Raw genomic sequence first — 9,295 nt, 5'->3', positions numbered from 1 at the left:
GGGTCTTGGCATTGAGATGGAGATCTCTGGGAGATTTTCACCATTTGATATTCCATGGAGCTGGGAGGTCTTTTGTGGACCAGTGTCCTGAATTTGGCTCAAAAAGAAAAAGGAAAGAAAGAAAGAAAGGGAGAAAGAAGATAAAATAAAATAGAATAAAGTTATTAAAATAAAAAATATTAAGAAAAAAATTTTAAAAAGTAAAAAAAAAAAAACAAAAACGGACAGAATGAACCCTAGCACTAATGGTGAAAGCAAAGCTATACAGACAAAATCCCACACAGAAGCATACACATACACACTCACAAAAAGAGAAAGAGGTAAAAAAATATATATATCTTTGCTCCCAAAGTCCACCTCCTCAATTTGGGATGATTCGTTGTCTCTCCAGGTATTCCACAGATGCAGGGTACATAAAGTTGATTGTGGAGATTTAATCCGCTGCTCCTGAGGCTGCTGGGAGAAATTTCCCTTTCTCTTCTTTGTTCACACAGCTCCCGGGGGTTCATCTTCGGATTTGGCCCCGTCTCGGCGTGTAGGTCGCCTGAGGGCATCTGTTCTTCGCTCAGCAAGCCTCTCAGGCTGGTGAGTGCTGGTCGGCACTGATCCTCTGTGCGGGAGTCTCTCTGCTTTGCCCTCCGCACCCCGCTGCTGCCCTCTCCTCCGAGGCTCCGGAGCTTCCCCCTCCGCCACCTGCAGTCTCCGCCCACGAAGGGGCTTCTAGGGTGTGGAAACCTTTCCTCCTTCACAGCTCCCTCCCACTGGTGCGAGTTCCATCTCTATTCTTTTGTCTCTGTTTTTTTTTTTTTCTTTTGCCCTACCCAGGTATATGGGCAGTTTTTGCCTTTTGGGAGGTCTGAGGTTTTCTGCCAGCGTTCAGTAGGTGTTCTATAGGACCAGATCCACATGTAGATGTAGATGTATTTCTGATGTATCTGTGGGGAGGAAGGTGATCTCCACGTCTTTCTCTTCCGCCATCTTGAAGCTCCCCTCTCTCATGTGTCTTTTTGAATTAGGGTTTTCTCCGGGTATATGCCCAGTAGTGGGATTGCTGGGTCATATGGTAATTCAATTTTTAGTTTTTTAAGGAATAGTGTATGATTTTTTAATGACTGTCACTCTCTTTCTGTAAGCAATTCATTCTGGTGCTAGTACCATTCCTTAGATCAGGAAGCAAAGAAGTTACCAGATATCTCAAACTTCCATCTCCAGAGAAATATGGTCATGGGACTGGAACAAACCATAGCCAAAGTTTGGGCACTATGATGGAAGTAGTTGTATCAGTTAGCTTTTGCTATGTAACGAACCAACCCAAAACTTAGTGGCTTTAAAGAACTGTTTTGTAGACTGCAGTGTTGGCTGGGCTTGGCTGTCTTTTGTGGTCTGCTGGTGGCTTGGCTAGAACTGGGTGCTCTAGGATGACTTCCGTTACATATCTGGAAACTGGCTTCTCAGATTCCCTCTTTTCTAGAAGATTAGCTGGGGAATGTTAAATGGTGGCAGTGGGGTTTCTAGCAATGAAAGAAGGCAAGCCCTAATGCTCAAGCACATTTCAAGCCTTGGCTTGAATCATGTTTGCTTTTGTCCTGTTGACTAGCTCAGGTAACATGGTCAGGTTCAGATTTAAGATTGTGAGAACAGACTCCATCTATTGATGGGAGGACCACCCACATCACATTGTAAAAGGTGTGCATAGAATGAGGCATGAACAAACTGGTGGCAGTTACCTCAGCAATCTACCAAAGTGCAGAACTTCAACATCATCTAAACCTGGCTTTTTGCCTAAGTCATGTGTGCTCACTGATATTTTCATGTTGGAGTATTGCATACTTTTGATATCCTAAACCTAGTTAATTATGCTTTAGCACTCCATGTGCCCACGAAATATTTGTAGAGCAGTTTGGCATTCACTCACAGCTGTGTGGAACTAAATCAACATACCAAATCCCCTTCAAATTTCCAGAGTCACACACCATCATCTTGTTCCTTTAATAATCCTGTAGCCTCACCAGTAACATCTTGTGATATCCTTGGTCCATTGACCAAATCTTTGCCTTTTGCCTCACTTGTTTGTCTGTCACTTATTCTCACAGAAGAAATGCAGAAGCGCTATGATTATAATTTCTTGATCTCATATTTTGGTGCTGAAATTAATTCAATGACATGAAAAGTCATATAGTAGTAAGTACCTTGAAATATGTTTATGCACAATTCAACTTTCACTCCAACACTTAGAATCAATTAAAGAGAGGGAACTTCTGAGGCATAGTGGCACTAAGTATTCCTAAATTATAGGCCCAAGAAACAGCTTCATCCATATAGTCTTTTCTTAATATGTATCCTGGCTTTGATACTCAACCAAACTTGGGTCCACTCATCTGTGTGCAATAAAGTCAATCTATTGACACTGGGTTGTGGTGAAGGAAAGTGCAGCATTTATTGCAAGGCCAAGCAAGGAGTATGGGCAGCTAATTCTCAGAAGACCTGGCCTCTCTGATGGCTTTCAGGGAAAGGTTTTTAAAGACAAAGTGAGGGAGAAGGTCATAGGATGCCTGATCAGCTTGTGGACATCCTTCTTTTGGTTGATGGTGAGGTAACCAGGTGGTATTTCGAGAGTCAACATCACCAATCTTCTGGTTCCAGCCGATCTGGGGTCTACATGCTTGTGACCAACAGGCAGTTGACTTCTTCCTGCCTGGTGCAGGTTTCAGTATCTGCAAAACAATTCAAAGATATGGCTCAGAATATAAATCTATAGTCCTGGAGGAGGAACTAAAGATCCTTGACTTTGTATTATGGCTAAACAATTATTATTTGTCTTGCTTGACTGCCTTTGTTTCTTCATTTTCATACTTCTCTGATTAAATTTGCCCTTTGGAACTCAGGGAAGGCCTAATTGAGGAAGTTTTTCTACAAACAAGAGGCAGGAGGAGGACATGGTAGGGTCTGTCCCGTGAGAGCTCCATAGCATCCTGCTCAGTTACAGCTTTATCATTTTACAAATTTAAATCCATTGTCACATTTGCCTAAGACTTTGCCACTTCTAGTTTTTCCTGCTGTAATTCTCTGTGTGGCAGGATACTTATAAAGTGTCTGGTAGGTTCATCATTTAATTATTTGCATATGTCAGATCCTGAGTCTTAAATTTGGTCCTTTGGACTGTGGCACTATAAAAGTACAAAATAGTTGTGTCTATTTTCAACTTGGCCACAAGTTAAAAGAGGACACAGAACATGCCACGAAAGGGCTCTAGGAGTCAATTTACCTTCATCTCAATTTAGATATAAATTGCTAACTATTCTCAATCTGATTGAAAAGAAAATGTATTTGTGCATAATCAGTGTTTTCTTATTTGGATTTAAAGATATAATGTAAACATTTAAGATTTTTTTTAATTCTAGAAAATGCATAAAAATAAATAAATGTAGCATTCTATGAGTAGCTGAAAGTTAATAGAAATTGTAATAAGTAACCATTTCTAATAGAACTTGAAGTCAGTATCTCAGGAGGACTTTGGTTGATAATGAACTCTATTTCTACTCTTATGCACTTAGAGACTTAGTATCTTCTCAACCACCAGAGGGCTCTCACGATATAAGAAAATATATTAAATATATAAGAAAATAAATGAAAATAGAAGTCATTTTTGATATACCTTTTTCTTTTTAGTGTTCAGTTAAAGTTAAATAACTTAAATATATGGATTAGATACAATATTTCTAATCCAGATTTCCTGTCAGGAAAAGAACAAAATTAGGAGGAACAGTTTAAACTTGACAATTCAAAAACTTAAAACAAATGTAATAACTATTTTACTATTTGGGAGCCTAAATCCTGAATCAAACATTTATGCCATTCATTTATGTTTTCACTGGAAAAAATTAGAGGAAAGTGCATATATTTTCTCTGAGAGTTTCTGGCCTTTAGGGCCTATTTTTCTGTAAACATCTAGTTTGTTACCTTGATATCATATATGATTACAGCTGAGCAAACATCTCACAAGGGATTCGACAAGGTAAATAGCTCCTGTGCCAAGTGGCAGGCTTCCTTAGGCTCAGGTAGGATTATGATACACTGTGTTGTGGTTTTATTTTGTTTTTAATCACTCCTTGGACTCCCAGTTTGGTCGAGCTCAGCCCAAGATGCCTCTGGACTCCCAGTTTGGTCGAGCTCAGCCCAAGATGCCTCTATCTCCCAAAACAAAAATTAAGCTAAAGATCTGACCATATGTTTGTTTCTGATGGTGTTTATTCTCTGGATTAGATTCAAAGAATGAATAGAGTGAATCAAATGAAGCAAATCATTGTCCAGCAATGAGCCCTGAAATACTGAAGCGAGGGGCTCATCACAGGCTTCCTCTCTGGATTGTAATCAAGGTCAGCCTTGCAGGAAACCAGCGAGGTTCATTGGCCCCAGGGGCCGGTGCTCATCCATTTGTTGCGAATTTTTGCACCTCTCTTAGACTCATGTGGCATGTCTGAGGGACTGAGGAGGCTGAACCAGAGTTAGTGGTTATCAAATTGGTCTCTTTGGTTCCCTAGAGGTTCCTTTGACCTTTTCTTAGGGGACACCTGATGGGTGGTGTGAGTGGGAGGGATTTCAAGCTCTCTTCCAAACGCTAAACTAAACCCTCAGATGCACACATGTTACTGTATTCCACATACGGTTTCCCTTGAAAGATTTGAATAAACAAAAAGTTCAGCTGAAGGACTTGGGAAAACAAAGAAACAAATGTCTCAAGTTTTTTTCAGTAGTTTTATAATATTTCAATTTCTCTGGAACTTGGGGCCATATTGCTAAAATACAGGGTGGAAGTGGTGATCTCCAATCAGGTGGGGCAGGTTTGGATATGTCTCTTTACACAGCCTCCAGGCTATAGTGAAAGTCATCACCCTGAAAAGCCTGGAAGGAGCAAGGGGAACAGTCATGAAGCAAACTTTGAGCACCCTCTGGGTTCAAAGCATGGTGCAATATTTAGGATTCAGAGATTTTACATACACAGTCTCTGCCTTCTAGGCTCAAAATTTAAGGGGCATGTGTTGGGGGGAGGGGGAGTATGGACACATATCACTCTAAGCTAGTTGTGCTAAGTGCTAAGTTAATGGTAAAACAATATTTATTTAGAAGGAGGAGAAGAGAGACACATTTCCATCAGGGCAATAAGGGAAGGTTCTAAGGAGGCAGCATTTGCGCTGTGCTTTGCAAAGTGAGTAGGATTTCAATAAGAAGTGGTGACAATGTGCTCCTAACTCAATGCCACATGTGTGCCTAGCATAAGAGATTTCTAGAGAGAAATGTAGTGCTATGCCTAACTTGGGAACATCTTTGATTCCTTCTAATGAGTTGTGATTCAACTGAGTTCTGGGAAAGATGTAGGTGATGAAATGCAGGGCAAAAGAACTCTAGGGACTCACTGAGGTTTCCTTGAAGAAATAACAGATCAACTTAGGTCTCTGTAAAATGTTAGTACCTGAGGAAAAAGTTATGAGCCTTCTCTGACATATAGCTTAGCTCCATACTGATTGCATCCAGTTTCCTTGTGATCTGTCTTTCTTTGAGGTTGCCAGATAGAAAACCCCAAAGGCAATGGAGTCCACCGAGGGCAGGAGAGTTCTTCCTTGTTCTTATTGGGGTCCTCAGATGTCACACATTTTTCGGAGTGTGCTGTGCTCTGGAGCTTGAAAGACCTTCGTCTGAGCTTCAGTCTTTTAGTTTTCCCTTGAGTCAGTCAAAAGAGTTTAAACATGTAGCCAAGGGTGTGGGAAGGTGGTTTGAAGGACCTGGGTGTAGGAGAGTGCCGTCTCTGCAATGGGGATGTTTGCTGAGAATCCTGGCTCCACTCTGTCTATTGTGTTTTGTCCCTGGGGTAAAAAGGGTAAGATCTACATTCTCAGATTTTACAAGTAAAAAGGAGAAATAAATCAATTCCACTCTGTCATTGACTGAGAGCACTGATGCAGAATGACATCAAATCGTAGTCCTTTCTTAGACAAATGATACAATAAAAATAACAGTATTTTTTTTTCTTGGAGACTGTTAATCCAGTCTACTCTTTCACTTCGGATAGTGCAGAACTCAGTTATTCACAATAAATATTCTTTCAATGTCACTTTTTCCTAGGTTCAAAAACATATATTTAAAATGCATTACAATTCATAGTATAATAAATTATTATAATATTAGGATTGGAAATATAAATGAATGTTCAGTTGTATTTTTATTTTGTAGAAAAAGACTTGATACATTTTCCTGAACTTCCCATCATTGACTAGTTGAATACATTTGAAGTGACCAATTAATAAATGAGTGAGAACCTGTTATGTGCTGTGCTGGACCTTTTGGGGGATTTAGTAGCAATGTAAGCTGTAATGTTTGCACACCAGAAACTTGTAGTAAGACTGTGAAGACAAGAGTATATATATATATATATGTATATATATATATATATATATATATATATAGCGAGAGAGAGCATATACATAGTTATTTTTTTTCTTTCAGATTATAAATGCTATAGGACATCAGAGGAGGAAAAGATTAATGAAAGGTGTAGTTATCTGGAAAGACTTCTTGTGCTCATAGAATTCCATTCTTTCGTAATCCACCTTTCTATAGATCTAACTCAGCTTTCCGATAGAGTGACCTTGAGCCTATTGATTTAGCACTCTTTCCAGAGGAACAATTGTATCTTCTTCCCAGGATTGTTTTTTAGGTATTCTTTTAAACAATGGAAATATAAAAATGATCTGCCCACAAGGAACTCACAGTTAGTGTGAAGGTAGACACGGAAATGAATACGTGTCTCACGGGGTGAAAGCACAGTAAAGAAGTATGTACTAAGTCAGTACATTATGATATAAGAGGACCTCAAGAGTGACTGTGCCTGAGATACTCAGGGTAGGTTTCACAGAAGGGGAAATGAGATACTCAGGGTAGGTTGCACAGAAGAGGAAATCTTGCTTGATTAGAAGTTTATAAAGTGGGCAGTGGCAGTAGCAAGGACAAAAAGTAGAATGTGCAAACTTGCAGGGATAGCCATCTCTGAGTAGCTTAGAGTAACTAGGGTATCAACCGTGTTTCAGTTATCAAATTCTTTGTAACAAGCCATCCCAATATTTAGTGATTTAAAATAATAATTTATTATTTCTCACAATCTCCTTTCTTCATCAAATACTTATGGTGAACTATCATATTTTAGTTTTTATTAATTTGGATTCATATATTTAAATATATAGAGATATATTCATGACTTTTCTAATAATCATCTTTGACAAGTTAATGCTTTTTGGCTTGAATTCTTCTTTGTTTTATATTACTATTTACACAACCCGCTCCATATCTCCCATGTTTCATTTATGTATTTTCTTTTAGTTTGCCTATATTTCTTTGCTTCTAATTTTGCTTTAGGTATCTCTTTTGTAAACAAAAACATAATTGGATTTATTTGACATAATCTGTGAATCTTTATGTTTCTGTAAGAGAATTTAACGTACTTAAATTTATTGTGCTTACTAGATTTGTTTTTCCTTAGTGTTATCATTTGATGTTTTGTGTATTTTGTTTTTTTAAAAAACCTCCATCTTTTAAAAATGTACTGTGCTTTCTTTTCAGTCTAAGGAAAACAAAGAGGGACATTGCATGTGAGCTACTTGCAGCAATACATTGCCTCTTCTAATGAGGCAGCTACTGGCCTTAATTGTGAGGCAGCTCACAATTATAGCTTGTGAGCCAAGTGTGCATGCCACCATCCCTGCTCAGTGTTTGTGTCAGAAGCCCTTCGCCGTGTGGCTGATACTGTACAACAGTGTTTCTCAATCTTTTAATTTTTCGTTATTGACCCCTATCTGCTTGAGTACTATATGTACATCTGTGATTTATATACAAAAAGAGTAAGTTTTTGTTACTCTTTCTCACCCTTAAGAATCAATTTTCGCCCACTTGGAGACAATACTTTGCTTACTGAGAATACATGTGGTACAGGGAGTTCCCTTGACTGCCACTCACCTGTAATTGGGCAAGTGTTGGTCATGTGTTTGAAGTTATTTCTCACTTTCCCCCCAGGCAGATGATTCCTCTTTATGGCAGAGTCCGTGGAACATTCAGTCCTGTCTGCCTTCCCTTTTGCAGCATTTCCTTTAAGCCCTTGACACGTGGATATTACCTTGTTCTAGTTTTTAAGCACTAAACCAAATGCCTCCCCCCAGCTCTTATATTTCTTTTTCTTTTCAGGGGGAATTTGGTAGTGGAGGATAGAGGAGTTAGACTCATGGGCTTATGTCACCAGCTTACCCAGAAATCCATTTCGCTGTTTCCTAACAAAATTCTGGAATACAACCATAAGCTTGGTATTAAAATGAAACTGAACAAATGTCCTTCTTCAGAGAGCTAAATAATTTATTATGATTGATAATTAATAGTCAGGAGAAAGGGGAGTGCTATAAGTCAAGGCTGGGATAATCATTTTATTGGAATGTCAATTTCTCTGCACACCACAAGTCACTCTTCAAATTGATTACAACACAGATGACTAACTTAAGGTGATTTTGTGCTTTACATGTTATAATGTAAGCTGTATTATGCTGACTGCTATTTTCCCTACCTTGAAATTTGTCAACACTTTATTATCCTGATTCATAATTTTCAATTTTTTTCTCTTGTCACAATTTCCCTGCTTAGATTCCACTATTAGTGTGGAAAAGAGTTGAAAATCAGATTTGTTTACATTATTTTCAGTCCATTCGTAGTGGATCTTGCTATTGCTTCAGTAACCTCAAAGCCCTTGTTTTTGTTTTCCTATTGGGATTCAGAAGCTCATAATGTATGGTAGCTTGATTCAGGGAAATAACATGCTGAGAAAATGACTTTGCATCATTTATAGCTGTCAGTACAATAAAGATATTGAAGTGAAGTGATTGTGGGTGGGGGTAAAATTCACATGTTTTAGTATAAGTACTTAAATTAAATTAATGAAATATAATTAAAATGGGTTTCTTAAAAAGATTTTAAAACATTTTTATAAAGATGTTAAGATTTTTGTAGTTCTTTTTGTTTATCTGTTTAAAAAATGTCTTACATTTCTTCATTATACTCCCAATTTGGAGAGAAAAATAAGAAAAATGTATTTGTTCTTAAAAGTTGTTTTTTTAATCCTTTCCTTTCTTATCAAACATTACATATACTACAATTTATTTCAGCTTTAAAAATGGCAAATGCTGATTTAATCAATGGTGGGATTTCCCCTCCCTCCCTCCCTCCCTCCCTCCCATCCTTCCTTCCTTCCTTCCTTCCTTCCTTC

At 38.2% G+C, this 9,295-nt stretch overlaps 1 protein-coding gene across 2 annotated transcripts in view; it reads left to right on the top strand.

The window, feature by feature from the left end:
* The window catches only part of GRXCR1 (glutaredoxin and cysteine rich domain containing 1), a 339,136-nt gene that overhangs the window by 291,527 nt on the left and 38,314 nt on the right, over positions 1–9,295 (top strand). The gene's annotated exons all lie outside the window — the stretch shown is intronic.

The sequence above is a fragment of the Physeter macrocephalus genome, chromosome 7 (assembly GCF_002837175.3).
Source record: "Physeter macrocephalus isolate SW-GA chromosome 7, ASM283717v5, whole genome shotgun sequence".
In the NCBI taxonomy this organism is placed as follows: domain Eukaryota; kingdom Metazoa; phylum Chordata; class Mammalia; order Artiodactyla; family Physeteridae; genus Physeter; species Physeter macrocephalus.
Note: the sequence above shows the minus strand (reverse complement) of the source record. Positions and strands in the feature narration are given on the sequence as shown.